This window comes from Camellia sinensis, chromosome 2 (assembly GCF_055761805.1).
Source record: "Camellia sinensis isolate YWXY chromosome 2, ASM5576180v1, whole genome shotgun sequence".
NCBI classification, from domain to species: Eukaryota; Viridiplantae; Streptophyta; class Magnoliopsida; order Ericales; family Theaceae; genus Camellia; species Camellia sinensis.
Window position 1 is genome coordinate 14,183,635 of NC_138962.1, and position 21,557 is coordinate 14,205,191.

Consider the following 21,557-nt stretch of genomic DNA (forward strand, 5'->3'; position numbering starts at 1 on the left):
CAGAACTCACACTTCCCAAACTTGGCATACAGCCTATGGGCTCTAAGTAACTCAAGCACCACTCTCAAGTGTGCCTCGTGCTCCTCCTCAGAAGACGAATAGATAAGGATATCGTCCACGAAAACAACCACAAATCGGTCTAAGAACTCCCGGAAAATCTGGTTCATCAAGTCCATAAAGACTGCCGGTGCATTGGTAAGCCCAAATGGCATCACCAGAAACTCATAATGGCCATACCGCGTACGGAATGCCGTTTTCGAAATATCCTCTTCCCTGACCCTCAACTGGTGGTAACCCGATCTCAAGTCTATCTTAGAGAAACAATGGGAACCCTTCAATTGGTCAAACAAATCATCTATACGGGGCATAGGATACTTATTCTTAACCGTAGCCCGATTCAACTTCCGGTAGTCTATACACAATCTCAAGGCACCATCTTTCTTTTTAACAAAGAGTGCCGGTGCTCCCCACGGTGAAACACTAGGGCGAACAAAGCCCTTATCGAGCAATTCCTGGAGCTGAACTTTCAACTCAACTAACTCTGCTGGAGCAAAACGGTAAGGTGCCATAGAAATCGGCGCCGTACCAGGCACTAAATCAATAGAGAACTCTATCTCTCGGTGAGGTGGCAAACTAACAAGATCTTCGGGAAAGACATCCGAATACTCACAAACCACCCTCGACAACACAATCTGTGTCTCATCACACTCACTACTCTCAGAGCTAGCAAGCAAACCACTAAGCTCACTTCGCCCTCGCGAATCATACCCCGGTGGCAAAACACTACCAACCCGGTCTCCCAAGAAATGGAACCACTCCCCGCTCAAGGTACATAACGTGACCCTCTGGTGGTAGCAATCAATAACAGCCCGGTATGACGATAGCCAGTCCATACCCAAAATAACATCAAAACCCTTCATGGGCATGACAACAAACGGAAAAGGAAGCCTATAGTCGGCGACCTCTATATCACATCCTCTAACACCCTGTTTCAGAATCAACTCACCACCCAAAGGCGATACCACACAAATAGGAGATGCTAACTGTGCTAACTCCAATTCCAAAACAGATGCAAATGCAGCAGATACAAAAGAATGAGATGCACCCGTGTCTATCAACACATTAGCAACTGAGTTGCAAAACAGAAAAGTACCTCTCACTACTGATGGAGCTGGTACTAAATCCTGCGCGGTAACAGCATACACGCGCCCCGTAGGCCCCTGGTCTACCTGCTCACCTCTCGGAGCAAAAGACTGCTGCACAGACTGGGATGACGAAGCTCCCGGATTGGCCCTCGAGGCCTGCACAGACTGAGCTGGCTGAAAACCCTGCGTCTGCCTAGAACCAGACGCTCCCGAAGTGGCACTCAACTGTGGGCAAAACCTCTTCATGTGCCCAGGTTGTCCACACTGATAACAAGTCAAGAGCTGCCCCCTGCCCAAACTCTGACTCTGCGGTCTAGCTGAAGAAGAAGCAGCTTTCTGACCCCCACCCTTCTGCGGGCAAACTGAAACCTTGTGACCCAGCTGGCCACACTTGTAACAAGTGAATTCCCCCTGACTGCCTCTCCCCGAGCCTACACTCGGCACTGGAAAGGTCGATCTAGAGACTGCACCCTGAGACTGCTGAGGGTTATAACCCTTCTATCTCCTGCCATCACTCTGACTATCCTGGCTCCTCTTGGAGCCTCTCTGACCCTCATCCTCCTCCTGCATCATAAGCTCCATATGAGCTGCAGCGTCCACTAGGTGTCTATACTCTCGAATATAAGACCCACCAATTCTCAACTTGAGACCCCGCCTCAACTTCCGCTCAAACTCATAGCAACGGCGTTCCTCAGACGCCACCAGTTCAGGTGCAAACCTAGACAGACTGGTAAAAGTAGCCTCAAACTCGGCCACTGACAAGCCCTGCTGATTAAGCCGGCTAAACTGATCCCTCAGCTTCTCCCTAGCTGCTGCTGATAAAAACCTCTCCTGAAAAGCATTCACAAATGCCTCTCAAGTACTGCCCACACGAGCCTTCTCGTATTTCCACCATTGACCCGCATCTCCCTTCAGTTGGAAGGATGCCAAGGTCACTTTCAGTGCTCCGTCCTCGATGCCAAGCATCTCAAACGTCTTCGTTGTCTGTTCGAGCCATTCATCTGCCTTAAGCGGCTCTTTAGGATCCCCGATAAACTCGTCCGGATTACACCGAAAGAACTCCCTCTTCAAGAAGGAAGGCCCTGTCTCAGCTGCCTGATTCCCAGCTCTAAGAATACCTAAGGCTCCTGCTATCTCTCTGGCCAAGGCACCCATAGCCTGCTGACCTACTGGCTCGGCCACATTGGCCTGCCCAACTCCCTCCTGCACTGCCGGAATCTCACCCTGTAACGGTACTTCCTGCCTCGCAGGTCTACCACGCCTAGCACCTCTTCCTCGTCCTCACATCCTAATAAAGGCAACACAGAACGTTAGCACATTCATAGGTGTGCCGAAACTAAACACTCACGTCCTAATGCATGGACAAGTGTAATTCACTCCACATCAGCACATAAACACATAAGCACTTACGAATTTCATTTCCGGATAATGATAGTCCCGAGGCGTTACTAGAGTTCCGGTTAGAAACAGCGTTGATCAAGTGCTTTTCCAACAAGACTCCCAGAAACTCAAGGATCCAATCAACATCCTAGAAATTAAATCCCATACCCACATAGTCACATAAGCATGTTAGCATTTAAGCACATAGCATATGATACTACATCTACGTCTCTATCAAGCGAGACAAACCCATTGTGATCCTAATCACTTCCCACGTACCCAAAGTATTCGAACCCGGTACGCTCTGATACCAAGTTGTAACGCCCTCAAAATAATAACATTAAACCCATCAGATAAGACATGCATTTACATATAAACCAACCATATTCCTTTATTCATTAGAGCTCCATATCATAAATATTACATGTTAACAGCATAACAAAATGCCCTACAGGCTTACAGCTTTCCAAGTTAACACTTGGTTACAACAAAAGAGTACTAACTCGTTTACACATTAAGCCCTAGGCTTGAAGTTACATGTAATACGTCAAAAGTTAAGTGACAAAAGTATATCCGCCACTAGCCTCCCAGCTATGTCCTTGGAGGTGGCATGCTTCCTGCACCTGAAAATGATGTTCCCATATAGGGTGAGCCACAGCCCAGTAGAAATACACTAAACCAACCATGGACAATGACTAAAACATTAGCAATTGATAGTTGGTCAACACTGATACAATCACATAAATTACATATTTATGTCAACGACTTACAAGTCCCAATTACTTTTCATTTTCCCTTTTTCAACAGATAAACATGCTAGCTCTATCATCATTTCCACAGATAAGTATAAAAACTATATCTCACATTCAGATAAGCGTAAAAGCTATATCCACGTTCTCAACAGATATGTATATCAACAATATCCACAGATAAGCATACAAGCTGTATCCACACTCTACAACAGATATGTATATCAACAATATCCACAGATAAGCATACAAGCTGTATCCACACTCTACAACAGATATGTATATCAACAATATCCACAGATAAGCATACAAGCTGTATCCACACTTCACAAAGATAAGCATATGAGCTCTATCTTCACTTCTCTAGACAAGCATATGAGCTCTGTCTACGGAGTTCATCCCCTATCTCCTCCCAATACCTATCCGGTTTAGAGGTACATCCCCTATCTTCCCCTAAACCGCGGAGTACATCCCCTATCTCCTCCTCTACACATAACGTATATAAACACATTGGTTCTATATACAATCACACAATACACACAATTAATGTATTCTATCAACCGTCAAGTTCCATGACACATTCCATTGATTAGTTTCCGTTTACCTAATCATCATGCATTGTCTACAACAATCTCGACTATCCTCCACCGATAGCCCAAAGCAGTTATTTCTAAAACAGAAAATAAATGCACAAATGGATATTCAATCAACATTTCATTTCCTCATTTCTCACCAATTAATTATCCCAATTAATTAAACAATGTAATTAGGCCATTTTCCATAATTACCATTTCAACCCTTAGGTCCCATTTTCATCAATGATTCAACAATCATTCCATTTTTCTATGCCAAACATGCATCTAGGTTCATTATGAATAAAACCCCAACTTTTGTAAAATTACACAAAAGCTCCAAACTTTCACAAAATTACCAAACCAAGCCCAACATCTCAAAATACCAAAATTTAAAGACAAAACCCATAGAGAGGAGTAGGTTATCCCTACCTTAAATTCGGAGTCCCAAAGGAGAAGACGACAAAACCCAACGTGCTCCAAAACCCGAGATTTTCAGATTAAAATGAAGCCCTCGACGATCAACAACTTTTTTGTAAAGGCCAAAGGTGAGTAAATCACTCCTACTAGATCAAAACCTAGAGAGAAGGTAGAGTCTGGAGTGAGAGGCTCAACAATGGTGATTTTGGAAAAGTAAGAGAGAGAAGAGAAAGTGAAAAAGTGATTTGAAAAGTCACAATTTCGGGACTTTAACCCAGGTCTCCGCTCGAGCGTAAAACACCCCGCTCGAGCGGTCACTCACAGACTTCCGCTCGAGCGGCCAACCTCCCGCTCGAGCTCAGAATGCACTCGCTCAGCACATTTGCAGAACCAGGCCTCCGCTCGAGCTCCCAACCATACGCTCGAGCTCACAACACTGTACAACAAGATACTGGATGGATGTATTCCCCGCTCGAGCGCCAACACCTCCGCTCGAGCGGACAGGCCAAAAATCTGGGCAACTAGTTTTGGTTTCTAAACTCAACCAACCTGTAACCAACCCGCCCAACACATCCTATAACTCAAACACAAAGTAAGAAAGGATGTAAACAAGATAATAAACAACTACCAACATCCACGGACACATGTCCGGATCACTATACAACAAGGGTAAACCCGGGATCGCTAAGATTTTTGGATAAAAAAAAGAATTGGTTAAAGAAAGAGTGCATAAGAATAATTTTTTTCATCTTTTCTTTTCTAAATTATAAATCATGAAATCATTATAAAAAATAATAGGGTAAATTACAAATACACCCCCCGAGGTTTACTTAAGAGATTTACTTAAAATACAGATTAGTCCCTGTGATTTGAAAAATTACAAATATCTCCTTATTAAATTTTTTTTATTTAACAGAATTAACTGAAAAAATAAAATTTATAATTGTATTCCTATACAATAATAAAATTACCTAAATTATTAATTGAAACATATTTTTAACATTATTAAAAAGATGTGATTACAATTAAAATATTAATAATTTTGAGTTTAAATATTTTTATTTTTATTTATTTTTGTTCTCAATAAGCATGTTAAAATATAAATAATATCCAAATAAAATTATACATATTAATAAATATGACATTAGTTTTAATTGTAATCACATCTTTTTAAAGTCTTTATTTATTTTAAACTTTTTTTTGATATTTTAAATTACATGTTACGATAATTCTTTCTTATTCATTAAATTTTTAAAATTTCTTTAATTATTTTCCTTTCAAAAACCAATATAACAATTTTTTTAAATTCATATATTTTTATTCTAAAATAGTGAAGTAATAGAACTCGGTCATTTTTTTTTTTTTTTTTTTATAACAAAGCATAATTGTAATTGTTAATTATCAATACAACAATTTTAATCTATGTTTATGAGTAAATATTATAGCAAAGGAACATTTAAAACAAAACTCTTAAACTTATATATAAAATTTTATTTACGAGAGAAAAAATATAAAAAAATTAAATACAATTATTATATTTTTAATAAATAATATATTATTTTATCCCATGTATAGTACGAGTGACATGTTTGGTGTGTATTATATTCATATTATATTTTTAATTATGAAATTGAAATATAAAAAAAAGATAACTTAAATTATTAAATTAATAATAGAAACATCATATTAATTATTGTTAAATATCCTTTTACTTCACATTTAATAATAATATCATATATTTGTCTTAATTATAACTTTTAAATTTATATATTTTCATAACAAGAAGAGGTATGCCATAACTCATTTAATTAAGTTTAACTTTTTTTTAATACAAATTATCAAAATTGCATTAAATAGATTTATATATATATTTTTTAATTTTTTAAAGTAATAATTTAAAAATTTATAAACATAAAAGTTAACTTTAAAATTTCATGTATATCACAAGAAAAAATATTAAATTACTTCAAGATAATTATAATAATTTTGTTAAAAAAATTATAAAGTCTCGTACATAGCACGAATTACCACTAGTTATCATATATGTAGAAGTAGTACCTAGATAAAAAGAGTAGGACTGTGTAAAAAATCCGTAATCCGATCTGGTCCAGTCCAATTCGGTAGGTTTGGATTATTTTTTGAATCGGTGGTTCGGTTCTGAATTGAAAAATTAAAAATTCATAATTCACGGATCGGTTCCGAATTGGAACCGATCCGGACCGTATACAAATAACCAATATTTATATTACACATCATCCCGCATAATGTATTCTCTTATTATATATAAAACCTAAACCTGCATAGCATCTTCTTTTATCGTTTTTGTTTATTGATTTTTACAAAAAAAAAAGGGTCAAAAAATTTATTGAGAATTTGATTATGCGGGCTTTCTTTTTTAATAAAAAGGCGCTTCTATGATGAAGGAGGTATTGTGGACTATCTTGTACATTATTTGTAACGTTCATGGCGAACACATAGCCCAACTACCACCTTGAGGCATGGACAACACATTGCCCAGCCAACACCTAGAAGTATTGTCCGCTTTGGCCTAAGCATGATAGCTGGCAAGCCGCACGGATTTATTCCTTTGATTTCCCAAGGACGCCTCCACAATGGAAGTGTCCAATGCTATCTTATAAGTCTATTCTAAATATTATATACAATCGATGTGGGATGGCAACACATATTTGAAACAAGATAATTGAGAATATTATCCGCAATCGATGTGGGATGGTAAGCCATATATTTGAAACAAATGATATAATAACAAATATATAGCTTGGACATGAACGTTGAATACATCATATTAATATTTTTCCAAACTGGTGTCGTTCAATGGTCAATTTTATTGAATTATTTTAGAAAATTTGAAGTAATTTTCAAATTTTCAAAACTTTAATTTATATTTCTTTATTTATCTTGATGAAACTTTGTCCCACGTAAAAAAGAAAAGATAAAAATAATGTATTAATAAATGAAGTTTTCAAAGTAATTTTTAAATCAAAGAGGCTTGACGATTTAAATAAAAAAAGCATTTTGACGGTGGAGGTATTGCTAATCAAGAGTGATAAAAAAAATTTATTAAAAAATCTACGTCAATAAATTTTTATTTTAACTTCACAAATGGTTGATATATATATATATATTTTCAATAAACTTAAATAATTTGATAGGTATAGACTGTTAGTTTTTAAAATTATAATCATATAATATAATCTTATGAAATCAAATAGAAATCTCGACATAATCGATCAAAATTCTAATATTTAGAGCTTGTTTGGCATGAGGGTTTTTGATGAAAATAGTCAAAATGTCAAAACATCCAATCAGATCACTTTTTTACTTTTTATACATCTTTTCTTAAAACATAAAAAAAATCAATTAAAAGAATCAATTCCGAAATAACCCCTAATGTTTTTTTTCACCTCTCCATTTATTTATATTAATCGTAATTAATAGATTAAAATTTTACAATACATATGGCACGTTTGTTTGTTTGGTGAGTGCTACAAATGAACTTAATATTCATTTCATCAACTTTTTTCTATTATCATTTGAACTCACAAAATGATTACAGAGGTGCGAACCAAAATGATAAGCAAATAAGTCTGAAAACTTAAGGCTCCGTTTGGAAAGTCTTTCAAAATATGGTTCCACCCGTTGATCTGAGTGTGTTGTTTGTTTGGATCTTTCAAATCATAATTCTACACCCATTTTTCAAAACTCAATTTAAAACAGAATTGTTACTTTTCAAAACTCATAACCAAACACATAATTCAAAACTTTTTTCAAAGCTTAATTCAAATCAATATTTTAATTTTTTAAAATTTTTAAATATTTAAATATTTTAAAAATATTTTAATTTTGTTAAGATTTTTAATATTTTAATATTTAAACATGTTATGCATTTTTTAATTTTTTAATTTTTTTGAATATTTTTAAATATTTTAATTTCAAAATATTACGATTCTCATTTTTTAAATTTTAAAATATTTTATTAAAATAAATTAAAACTTTATTTTATAAAAATATTTTTAAATATTTTAATTTTTTTGTTATGTATTTGGTTATGATTTGAGTGTAGAGTTGTGAAAGTAGTATGGAGTTTCGAGTTATGCGTATGGTTATGAGTTTTAAAAGTAATTTCATAATTGACTTTTGTTTTATGTGTTTGGTTACGATTTGAGTGTAGAGTTGTTTTTAACTTTAAAATATTAATATTTGAAATTATTTAAATTTTTTGAATATTTAAATTATTTAAATTTTTACGATTTAAATTTTTTGAATATTTATTTTAATTTTTTACTTATTAAATTTTATAGATTATTTAAATTATTTAAATATTTATGATTTTAATTTTTCGAATATTTATTTTGAAAAAAATTTATTTCCTTTGTATTATTTTCAATTAAAAAATTGATTAATGTTATTTTCTGTTAACAATAATTTTTTTAATTGAATTTTAAAAAGAGTTTGGTTATTAGTGTTGATCAGAATTTTCAATAGTGTGAAAGTAGTATGTTTTGTTTTGAGTTATAATAATTTGAATTAAGTTTTGAAAACTCTTTCCAAAACTCATAACCAAAAAAATTTTCTTACTTCGCATGTCAGATCAAACTTTCAAAACTCAATTCCACACTCTATTCAAAAACTATAACCGAACAAATTTTCTACACTCAAATCATAATTCCATAACTCACAAACTCAAAATACAACTCATACTTTCAAATCATATTTACAAAACTCTACCAAACGTAACCTAAAATTATGTATTATTCAATACTCAAGATCTAAGAATAATTAAAACAAAAAACAAAAAATAAAAATTTAAAATTTTGCCAAACGGGCCTTACGAAGTTGAAATCGAGATGTAATATAATTTGTTTTTATCAATTTAAATAGAATGGTTCACGACACTAGAAATTTTATAAAACTACACAATTCAAAGGATTTGTAAATTCATACCAACTCAACTCGAGTCAATGCCCGAACCCACAAACAAATTAAGAATATTATTTAACAGATACCCAAAAAAATAATAAATAAATAAATAAATAAATTTAATTTGATTCAACTCGTTACAAATATATTATTAACATCACAGTTATAAGAAGTATGCCATACAATGGTATTATTAAAATTTCAAAAATATCCCATGGCTTTTACTCAACCACCTTACTATAGAGGCTAATAAATTGTGTGCGTGACATTAGTAAATGAAGTTTTCAAAGTAATTTTTAAATCAAAGAGGCTTGATGATTTAAACCAAAAAAGCATTTTGACGGTGGAGGTATTGCTGATGAAGAGTGATAAAAAAAATTTATTAAAAAATCTACGTCAATAAATTTTTATTTTAACTTCACAAATGGTTGATATATATATATATATATATTAAATATACTTAAACAATTTGATAGGTATAGACTGTTAGTTTTTAAAAGTACAATCATATAATACAATCTTATGAAATCAAATAGAAATCTCGACATAATCGATCAAAATTCTAATATTTAGAGCTTGTTTGGCATGAGCGTTTTTGATGAAAATAGTCAAAATGTCAAAACATCAAATCAGAACACTTTTTTACTTTTTATACATCTTTTCTTAAAACATAAAAAGAATCAATTAAAAGAATCAATTCCGAAATAGCCCCTAATGTCTTTTTTCACCTCTCCATTTATTTATATTAATCGTAACTAATAGATTAAAATTTTACAATACATATGGCACGTTTGTTTGTTTGGTGAGTGCTACATATGAACTTAATATTCAATTCATTAACTTTTTTCTATTATAATTTGAACTCACAAAATGATTACAGAGGTGCGAACCAAAATGATAAGCAAATAAGTCTCAAAAATTGAGGCTCCGTTGGGAAAGTCTCTCAAAATATGGTTCCACCCGTTGATTTGAGTGTGTTGTTTGTTTGGATCTTTCAAATCATAATTCTACACCCATTTCTCAAAACTCAATTTAAAACAGAATTGTTACTTTTCAAAACTCATAACCAAACACATAATTCAAAACTTTTTTCAAAACTTAATTCAAATCAATATTTTAATTTTAAAAATATTTTAATTTTGTTAAGATTTTAAATATTTTAATATTTAAATATGTTATGCATTTTTAAAATTTTTTGAATATTTTTAAATATTTTAATTTCAAAATATTACGATTCTCAGTTTTTAAATTTTAAAATATTTTATTAAAATAAATTCAAACTCTATTTTATAGAAATATTTTTAAGTATTTTAATTTTTTTGTTATGTATTTGGTTACGATTTAGGTGTAGAGTTGTGAAAGTCGTATGGAGTTTCGAGTTATGCGTTTGGTTATGCGTTTTAAAAATAATTTCATAATTGACTTTTGTTTTATGTGTTTGGTTACGATTTGAGTGTAGAGTTGTTTTTAAATTTAAAATATTAATATTTGAAATTATTTCAAATTTTTGAATATTTAAATTATTTAAATTTTTACGATTTAAATTTTTTGAATATTTATTTTAATTTTTTACTTTTTAAATTTTTTAGATTATTTAAATATTTATGATTTTAATTTTTTGAGTATTTATTTTGAAAAAAATTTATTTCCTCTGTAGTATTTTCAATTAAAAAATTGATTAATGTTATTTTCTATTAACAATAATTTTTTCTAATAGAATTCTAAAAAGAGTTTGGCTATTAGTGTTGATCAGAATTTTCAATAGTGTGAAAGTAGTATGTTTTGTTTTGAGTTATAATAATTTGAATTAAGTTTTGAAAACTCTTTCCAAAACTCATAACCAAAATTTTTTTCTTACTTCGCATGTCAGATCAAACTTTCAAAACTCAATTCCACACTCTATTCAAAAACTATAACCGAACAAATTTTCTACACTCAAATCATAATTCCATAACTCACAAACTCAAAATACAACTCATACTTTCAAATCATATTTACAAAACTCTACCAAACGTAACCTAAAATTAGGTATTATTCAATACTCAAGATCTAAGAATAATTAAAACAAAAAACAAAAAATAAAAATTTAAAAATTTTGCCAAACGGGCCTTACGAAGTTGAAATCGAGACGTAATATAATTTGTTTTTATCAATTTAAATAGAATGGTTCACGACACTAGAGCTATTATAAAACTACACAATTCAAAGGATTTGTAAATTCATACCAACTCAACTCGAGTCAATGCCCGAACCCACAAACAAATTAAGAATATTATTTAACAGATACCCAAAAAAATAATAAATAAATAAATAAATAAATTTAATTTGATTCAACTCGTTACAAATATATTATTAACATCACAGTTATAAGAAGTATGCCATACAATGGTATTATTAAAATTTCAAAAATATCCCATGGCTTTTACTCAACCACCTTACTATAGAGGCTAATAAATTGTGTGCGTGACATTAGTAAGGCCAATCATCTAGCCACACAAGATCTTATGTCCCTATTTTTCCCACCACATATTTCAAATTATTTATTTGTCATACGATAAGTTTGACCGTATAAAAAGAAATGATTTGAGACAATGGGTCAAGCCCGTGTGGTGATTTTTGGATCCAATGGGTCAAGCCCATTTTGCCCATAACCTCCCTCTCTACAAAACTTGGGCACCCCTTGGGGTGTGCCCCGATGTCCAATCCCGTGCCTTATAAACCCACTCAAAACATCCCACCAAATCAATGTGGGACAAGCCATTTTCCAACCTTAAGGAATTTCCACCAAAACTCCATTTCCGTGGAGCTCACTTTGGCTTCAATTTTCCATTCACCCGATAATGGTTTTGAGCAACCAAATATACCACGTGAATCACAGCGCGGCATAGAACGCGTTACCGCTTAGACCCGCCAAAATAGACGTACGGGTCCCACCTAAATAATAGACTAAAGTTAGCAAAAAATTCTGTTTTTATCCAGAATTTTTCAACCATTTCCAACAAATTGTTATAAAGTAGGGATTAGTTTTAGGTGTGAAAGTATTTTATGAAAGAAATTGAATGTTTGATTATGATGCTTGCATTTAGACAAGACCATGTGCATTGTGGTTACATGAAATATTATTGGCCATTCAGATTTGCCAGCTCTAAGGTTGTGTTTTTCTAGCCCGATCTGATCATGGTCGATTCTCATTATTGAATCTATTGATAACCGGACTAGTAAATCTATTTGTCCAAAAAAAAAAGGGTCAAAAAATTTATTGAGAATTTGATTATGCGGGCTTTCTTTTTTAATAAAAAGGCGCTTCTATGATGAAGGAGGCATTGTGGACTATCTTGTACATTATTTGTAGTGTTCATGGCGAACACATAGCCCAACTACCACCTTGAGGCATGGACAACACATTGCCCAGCCAACACCTAGAAGTATTGTCCGCTTTGGCCTAAAGCATGATAGCTGGAGAGCCGCACGGATTTATTCCTTTGGTTTCCCAAGGACGCCTCCACAATGGAAGTGTCCAATGCTATCTTATAAGTCTATTCTAAATATTATATACAATCGATGTGGGATGGCAACACATATTTGAAACAAGATAATTGAGAATATTATCCGCAATCGATGTGGGATGGCAACCCATGTATTTGAAACAAATGATATAATAACAAATATATAGCTTGGACATGAACATTGAATACATCATATTAATATTTTTCAAAACTGGTGTCGTTCAATGGTCAATTTTATTGAATTATTTTAGAAAATTTGAAGTTATTTTCAAATTTTCAAAACTTTAATTTATATTTCTTTATTTATCTTGATGAAACTTTGTCCCACGTAAAAAAAGAAAGGATAAAAATAATTTATTAATAAATGAAGTTTTCAAAGTAATTTTTAAATCAAAGAGGCTTGATGATTTAAACCAAAAAAGCATTTTGACGGTGGAGGTATTGCTGATGAAGAGTGATAAAAAAAATTTATTAAAAAATCTACGTCAATAAATTTTTATTTTAACTTCACAAACGGTTGATATATATATATATATATATATTAAATATACTTAAACAATTTGATAGGTATAGACTGTTAGTTTTTAAAAGTACAATCATATAATACAATCTTATGAAATCAAATAGAAATCTCGACATAATCGATCAAAATTCTAATATTTAGAGCTTGTTTGGCATGAGCGTTTTTGATGAAAATAGTCAAAATGTCAAAACATCAAATCAGAACACTTTTTTACTTTTTATACATCTTTTCTTAAAACATAAAAAGAATCAATTAAAAGAATCAATTCCGAAATAGCCCCTAATGTCTTTTTTCACCTCTCCATTTATTTATATTAATCGTAACTAATAGATTAAAATTTTACAATACATATGGCACGTTTGTTTGTTTGGTGAGTGCTACATATGAACTTAATATTCAATTCATTAACTTTTTTCTATTATAATTTGAACTCACAAAATGATTACAGAGGTGCGAACCAAAATGATAAGCAAATAAGTCTCAAAAATTGAGGCTCCGTTGGGAAAGTCTCTCAAAATATGGTTCCACCCGTTGATTTGAGTGTGTTGTTTGTTTGGATATTTCAAATCATAATTCTACACCCATTTCTCAAAACTCAATTTAAAACAGAATTGTTACTTTTCAAAACTCATAACCAAACACATAATTCAAAACTTTTTTCAAAACTTAATTCAAATCAATATTTTAATTTTAAAAATATTTTAAAAATATTTTAATTTTGTTAAGATTTTAAATATTTTAATATTTAAATATGTTATGCATTTTTAAAATTTTTCGAATATTTTTAAATATTTTAATTTCAAAATATTACGATTCTCAGTTTTTAAATTTTAAAATATTTTATTAAAATAAATTCAAACTCTATTTTATAGAAATATTTTTAAGTATTTTAATTTTTTTTGTTATGTATTTGGTTACGATTTAGGTGTAGAGTTGTGAAAGTCGTATGGAGTTTCGAGTTATGCGTTTGGTTATGCGTTTTAAAAATAATTTCATAATTGACTTTTGTTTTATGTGTTTGGTTACGATTTGAGTGTACAGTTGTTTTTAAATTTAAAATATTAATATTTGAAATTATTTAAAATTTTTGAATATTTAAATTATTTAAATTTTTACGATTTAAATTTTTTGAATATTTATTTTAATTTTTTACTTTTTAAATTTTTTAGATTATTTAAATATTTATGATTTTAATTTTTTGAGTATTTATTTTGAAAAAAATTTATTTCCTCTGTAGTATTTTCAATTAAAAAATTGATTAATGTTATTTTCTATTAACAATAATTTTTTTTAATAGAATTCTAAAAAGAGTTTGGCTATTAGTGTTGATCAGAATTTTCAATAGTGTGAAAGTAGTATGTTTTGTTTTGAGTTATAATAATTTGAATTAAGTTTTGAAAACTCTTTCCAAAACTCATAACCAAAATTTTTTTCTTACTTCGCATGTCAGATCAAACTTTCAAAACTCAATTCCACACTCTATTCAAAAACTATAACCGAACAAATTTTCTACACTCAAATCATAATTCCATAACTCACAAACTCAAAATACAACTCATACTTTCAAATCATATTTACAAAACTCTACCAAACGTAACCTAAAATTATGTATTATTCAATACTCAAGATCTAAGAATAATTAAAACAAAAAACAAAAAATAAAAATTTAAAAATTTTGCCAAACGGGCCTTACGAAGTTGAAATCGAGACGTAATATAATTTGTTTTTATCAATTTAAATAGAATGGTTCACGACACTAGAGCTATTATAAAACTACACAATTCAAAGGATTTGTAAATTCATACCAACTCAACTCGAGTCAATGCCCGAACCCACAAACAAATTAAGAATATTATTTAACAGATACCCAAAAAAATAATAAATAAATAAATAAATAAATTTAATTTGATTCAACTCGTTACAAATATATTATTAACATCACAGTTATAAGAAGTATGCCATACAATGGTATTATTAAAATTTCAAAAATATCCCATGGCTTTTACTCAACCACCTTACTATAGAGGCTAATAAATTGTGTGCGTGACATTAGTAAGGCCAATCATCTAGCCACACAAGATCTTATGTCCCTATTTTTCCCTCCACATATTTCAAATTATTTATTTGTCATACGATAAGTTTGACCGTATAAAAAGAAATGGTTTGAGACATTGGGTCAAGCCCGTGTGGTGATTTTTGGATCCAATGGGTCAAGCCCATTTTGCCCATAACCTCCCTCTCTACAAAACTTGGGCACCCCTTGGGGTGTGCCCCGAGGTCCAATCCCGTGCCTTATAAACCCACTCAAAACATCCCACCAAATCAATGTGGGACAAGCCATTTTCCAACCTTAAGGAATTTCCACCAAAACTCCATTTCCGTGGAGCTCAGTTTGGCTTCAATTTCCCATTCACCCGATAATGGTTTTGAGCAACCAAATATACCACGTGAATCACAACGCGGCATAGAACGCGTTACCGCTTAGACCCGCCAAAATAGACGTACGGGTCCCACCTAAATAATAGACTAAAGTTAGCAAAAAATTCTGTTTTTACCCAGAATTTTTCAACCATTTCCAACAAATTGTTATAAAGTAGGGATTAGTTTTAGGTGTGAAAGTGTTTTATGAAAGAAATTGAATGTTTGATTATGATGCTTGCATTTAGACAAGACCATGTGCATTGTGGTTACATGAAATATTATTGGCCATTCAGATTTGCCAGCTCTAAGGTTGTGTTTTTCTAGCCCGATCTGATCATGGTCGATTCTCATTATTGAATCTATTGATAACCGGACTAGTAAATCTATTTGTCCAAAAAAAAAAGGGTCAAAAAATTTATTGAGAATTTGATTATGCGGGCTTTCTTTTTTAATAAAAAGGCGCTTCTATGATGAAGGAGGCATTGTGGACTATCTTGTACATTATTTGTAGTGTTCATGGCGAACACATAGCCCAACTACCACCTTGAGGCATGGACAACACATTGCCCAGCCAACACATAGAAGTATTGTCCGCTTTGGCCTAAAGCATGATAGCTGGAGAGCCGCACGGATTTATTCCTTTGGTTTCCCAAGGACGCCTCCACAATGGAAGTGTCCAATGCTATCTTATAAGTCTATTCTAAATATTATATACAATCGATGTGGGATGGCAACACATATTTGAAACAAGATAATTGAGAATATTATCCGCAATCGATGTGGGATGGCAACCCATATATTTGAAACAAATGATATAATAACAAATATATAGCTTGGACATGAACATTGAATACATCATATTAATATTTTTCAAAACTGGTGTCGTTCAATGGTCAATTTTATTGAATTATTTTAGGAAATTTGAAGTTATTTTCAAATTTTCAAAACTTTAATTTATATTTCTTTATTTATCTTGATGAAACTTTGTCCCACGTAAAAAAAGAAAGGATAAAAATAATGTATTAATAAATGAAGTTTTCAAAGTAATTTTTAAATCAAAGAGGCTTGATGATTTAAACCAAAAAAGCATTTTGACGGTGGAGGTATTGCTGATGAAGAGTGATAAAAAAAATTTATTAAAAAATCTACGTCAATAAATTTTTATTTTAACTTCACAAATGGTTGATATATATATATATTAAATATACTTAAACAATTTGATAGGTATAGACTGTTAGTTTTTAAAAGTACAATCATATAATACAATCTTATGAAATCAAATAGAAATCTCGACATAATCGATTAAAATTCTAATATTTAGAGCTTGTTTGGCATGAGCGTTTTTGATGAAAATAGTCAAAATGTCAAAACATCAAATCAGAACACTTTTTTACTTTTTATACATCTTTTCTTAAAACATAAAAAGAATCAATTAAAAGAATCAATTCCGAAATAGCCCCTAATGTCTTTTTTCACCTCTCCATTTATTTATATTAATCGTAACTAATAGATTAAAATTTTACAATACATATGGCACGTTTGTTTGTTTGGTGAGTGCTACATATGAACTTAATATTCAATTCATTAACTTTTTTCTATTATAATTTGAACTCACAAAATGATTACAGAGGTGCGAACCAAAATGATAAGCAAATAAGTCTCAAAAATTGAGGCTCCGTTGGGAAAGTCTCTCAAAATATGGTTCCACCCGTTGATTTGAGTGTGTTGTTTGTTTGGATCTTTCAAATCATAATTCTACACCCATTTCTCAAAACTCAATTTAAAACAGAATTGTTACTTTTCAAAACTCATAACCAAACACATAATTCAAAACTTTTTTCAAAACTTAATTCAAATCAATATTTTAATTTTAAAAATATTTTAAAAATATTTTAATTTTGTTAAGATTTTAAATATTTTAATATTTAAATATGTTATGCATTTTTAAAATTTTTCGAATATTTTTAAATATTTTAATTTCAAAATATTACGATTCTCAGTTTTTAAATTTTAAAATATTTTATTAAAATAAATTCAAACTCTATTTTATAGAAATATTTTTAAGTATTTTAATTTTTTTTGTTATGTATTTGGTTACGATTTAGGTGTAGAGTTGTGAAAGTCGTATGGAGTTTCGAGTTATGCGTTTGGTTATGCGTTTTAAAAATAATTTCATAATTGACTTTTGTTTTATGTGTTTGGTTACGATTTGAGTGTAGAGTTGTTTTTAAATTTAAAATATTAATATTTGAAATTATTTAAAATTTTTGAATATTTAAATTATTTAAATTTTTACGATTTAAATTTTTTGAATATTTATTTTAATTTTTTACTTTTTAAATTTTTTAGATTATTTAAATATTTATGATTTTAATTTTTTGAGTATTTATTTTGAAAAAAATTTATTTCCTCTGTAGTATTTTCAATTAAAAAATTGATTAATGTTATTTTCTATTAACAATAATTTTTTTTAATAGAATTCTAAAAAGAGTTTGGCTATTAGTGTTGATCAGAATTTTCAATAGTGTGAAAGTAGTATGTTTTGTTTTGAGTTATAATAATTTGAATTAAGTTTTGAAAACTCTTTCCAAAACTCATAACCAAAATTTTTTTCTTACTTCGCATGTCAGATCAAACTTTCAAAACTCAATTCCACACTCTATTCAAAAACTATAACCGAACAAATTTTCTACACTCAAATCATAATTCCATAACTCACAAACTCAAAATACAACTCATACTTTCAAATCATATTTACAAAACTCTACCAAACGTAACCTAAAATTATGTATTATTCAATACTCAAGATCTAAGAATAATTAAAACAAAAAACAAAAAATAAAAATTTAAAAATTTTGCCAAACGGGCCTTACGAAGTTGAAATCGAGACGTAATATAATTTGTTTTTATCAATTTAAATAGAATGGTTCACGACACTAGAGCTATTATAAAACTACACAATTCAAAGGATTTGTAAATTCATACCAACTCAACTCGAGTCAATGCCCGAACCCACAAACAAATTAAGAATATTATTTAACAGATACCCAAAAAAATAATAAATAAATAAATAAATAAATTTAATTTGATTCAACTCGTTACAAATATATTATTAACATCACAGTTATAAGAAGTATGCCATACAATGGTGTAACACCCTCAAAATAAACCCATAATAGCCATAACATTAACATGCATTTATAAAAGAAAACGAATCATTTGAGTTAGTCATCAGAGTATTCTTATTGACAGACATTACTTGTAACATCCTGCAACATCAAAATAAATGCCCTAAGGGCTTACATCTTTCCAAGCTAACACTTGGACACAAAAAGGATGAGTACTAACTCATTTACAAGTTAAGCCCTAGGCTTGAATGTTTACATGAAATCCCAAAAATAACAAAATAAAACATATAACTAAAGACAAGCCTTCAAAATCCCAAACATCAAATCCTTCCAGGCTAAGTCCGTGGAGGTAGCTTATCACCTGAACCTGAAAATGATGTTCCCATAAAGGGTGAGCCACAGCCCAGTAGAAAAATACTAAACCAAATATAAGCATTGAATAAAGCTATAGCATTCAATAGATGGTTAATCAAGATAATCAATTTTATTATTAAACAGTCTCATGACACTAATGTCTAAGACACATTTCACTTTCCATTATTATCAACATGGCTCAGAACCTGGCCAAACTTACAACAGTGAATTATATATCATAATCACATTACTTCCAATATCAACAAAACAAATGAGACTCATGCTCATATCAAAACACTTCATACTTCCCATTTGATACACATTTTAGTGCTGTATCAATAATCATGTAAAAACACTTCAATATAATAAGCACACATAAAAATGGTGCTAATGGAGTCCATCCCCTATCTCCTCCCAAACAAAAATCCGGTTTAGAGGTCCATCCCCTATCTTCCCCTAAACCGTGGAGTACATCCCCTATCTCCTCCCACACAATATGCAAATGCAATGCTCAACCAATACACGTATTTTCAGTATTAATTCAATAGTCAAAATTAATGACTTAACCAATGTGATTAGTTTCAGTTATTCCTAATCCACATGCAATGTCTACAACAATCACGACTATCCTCCACCGATAGCCCAAAACAGTTATTTCTAGACTGGAAATAAATATATCAACAATTTAATAGGTGAGTGATTTAAATCATCCAACTACACCATTTAATCTATGAATTCATCAATTTCATGAATTTAACCAAATTCCCCAATTCCCTTAAATTAATTTTACAAATTAATTAATTAATACAACTAGGGTTTTTCCCAAAATTATCTAAGTGACCTCAACATCTTAAAATACCAAAACTTAGAACAAAGCTTATAGAATAGAGTAGGAAATCCCTACCTTGAAAATCACAACTAAAATAGAGAAGATGGAGATGATGACCCAAAATCCAAAGTGCTCCAAATCCTCTCTTTTTCAGATTAAAAGAAAGATCTCGTGAAGCTCTACCTTTCTTCCAAAGGAACTAGGGTAGAAGACCACAAGGAATAGATCAAATCTTAGAGAGAAGGTGAGAGTAGAGAGAGAAACTCTCAAATGGCGGTTTTTAAAGGTTAAGAAAGAAAAGGTAGGTCAAAAAGTGATCCAAAAAGTGAAATCACGGACTGATATAATCGACTCTACGCTCGAGCGTAGAAAGCCCCGCTCGAGCGTAAGACACAGAATCATGCTCGAGCGTGAAGAAAGCCGCTCGAGCGTCGATTGCACCCTTCCAGAAGTTTTGCAGGCGCTGGCACCCGCTCGAGCGTCAAACTACCCGCTCGAGCGGAGGAGCAAAAACAAGGGATCACGCTCGAGCGTAAAAACTACCGTTCGAGCTGAAGAACTGCAGAGTAAAATACTGGGAGATGAAAAATCACGCTCGAGCGTCAAAATTCCTGCTCGAGTGGAGAAGCAACAACGAAGGGACCGCTCGAGCGTTAAAACTTACGCTCGAGCGTGAAGACCAAAATCTGGGCATCACCTATTGGCATCTAAAATCAACCAACCTGTAACAGACCCGCCCAACACAACCTATAATTCAAATACTAAGAGATTAAAGGACAACAACAACCAATAAGTAATGACAGGATCCACGGAACCTAAGTCCGGATACAATAATTTAAAGAGAAAAGACCGAGGTCGCTATAACCTCCCCTCCTTAAAAGAATTTCGTCCCCGAAATTAAGCACAAAGTTTCGAAAACAAGTTTTTCTCAAATTCCAACAATATGATAACTCACTAATAAACAACTTGACCCAACACCGGCCATTCCATCTCTTAACAAAGAGGCATGCCACAATATGCAAAACAATCATATATTTCAACCTGCATTAACACTATGCAATTTTCTTTCAATTTCAACAATTTTCAATATATTCAATATATACAATGTTCCATTAAACTTCCATTTCGAGGCAAGTTCCAAAATATTTCCATTAACCAAAACATTCTAAATGTTGTACAGCTTAAGACATATATAAAAAGCTTTAAAGTTCGACAATATTACAAATCAATAAACATGTCCGGATATTTCTCGCGGACTTCCAACTCACGTTCCCATGTGGCTTCCTCCACCCCGTGATGTTTCCACAAAACTTTCACCAAAGGAATGGTCTTGCCTCGCAAGACTTGATCCCGCTTATCCAAGACCCTAACCGGTCTCTCTTCATACGAGACATCCTCATCAACTACTAAATCGGTCCAATCCAATACATGTGATGGATCCGGCTCATACTTCCGAAGCATACTCACATGAAACACGTCATGTACTCCGGACAACTGCGGTGGCAAAGCTAAACGATAAGCAGTCTCGCCAATCCTCTCAAGGATCTCAAAAGGACCAATGAATCGAGGGGACAACTTCCCGCTCTTCC